The following is a 1,123-nucleotide window of genomic DNA, read 5'->3' as shown; positions in this document are numbered from 1 at the left end:
TTACTATGAAGAGGTCTTTTAAGACATTTAGTCTGCTATATTGGAAAAAACCTGTCATAAAAGTTATGTTAAAGAGCAACTGAATATATGGTAAACACTTTTTTTTTTTTTTTTTTTGAGACAGAGTCTTGCCCTGTCTCCCTGGCTGGAGTGTAATGGCACTATCTCGGCTCACCACAACCTCCACAGATCTCACACATTATATTAAAATATATAATGGGTTCAAGCGAGTCTCCTGCCTCAGCCTCCGAAGAGCTGGGATTACAGGCACCCACCACAACGCCTGGCTAATTTTTGTATTTTTAGTAGAGACAGGGTTTTGCCTTGTTGGTCAGGCTAGTCTCAAACTCCTGACCTCAGGTGATCTGCCTGCCTTGGCCTCCCAAACTGCTGGGAATACAGGCATGAGCCACTGTGCCTGGCCCAATAAACACATTTTAAACAATAAAATTTAAGTGAATAAAACCCAAATACTACAGATATAAATGATGAAGTAAAAAAATGATTAGAAATATGTTTTTATTTATAGAATACAAAATGAAAACATTTATATAAATTCATCAAAATAAAATGTAAAAGGGTAAAGAATAAGTATGCAATAACATATATGGAATAAAGCCTTAAGTATTAAAACTTTGCAAAGAAAAATAATATTACTTTACTTTGGAAAATCATTGCTATAAGATAATGTTACATATTAAAATAGTTTCCTCTATAAACATGCCTACATTTTCTTCTAAATTTGGTATTTAAGATATATATATATATATGAGAGTTAGACTGTGTGAGTTTAACTCCCTGCTTTATGATATTTCTTTCTGTGTGACCTTTAAAGTATACTTAATTACTGTGCAGTTCAGTCTCCTCATAGGAAAATGAATTATTACAATAGCAGATTCATATTTTATTTTAGGAGGATAAATGACATGATATAATGAAAGAAATCTGTCAATTTATAGTATAAATTATTAGTAAAAATTCAGTAAATGTTAACTATTAGTTTGATTTTTAGTTTAGAAGTGGAGAAATAATTTAATATTGGCAACAAAGTCCAGGCATCCACACTGCTCTGTGGAATTAGATATACTTGTACCAGATCTAAAACATGAACTGGCTTTCTGCT

This window comes from Mandrillus leucophaeus, unplaced genomic scaffold (assembly GCF_000951045.1).
Source record: "Mandrillus leucophaeus isolate KB7577 unplaced genomic scaffold, Mleu.le_1.0 Scaffold1113, whole genome shotgun sequence".
Taxonomy (NCBI): domain Eukaryota; kingdom Metazoa; phylum Chordata; class Mammalia; order Primates; family Cercopithecidae; genus Mandrillus; species Mandrillus leucophaeus.
The sequence above is the reverse complement of the archived record's forward strand: the minus strand, read 5'-3'. Positions refer to the sequence as shown.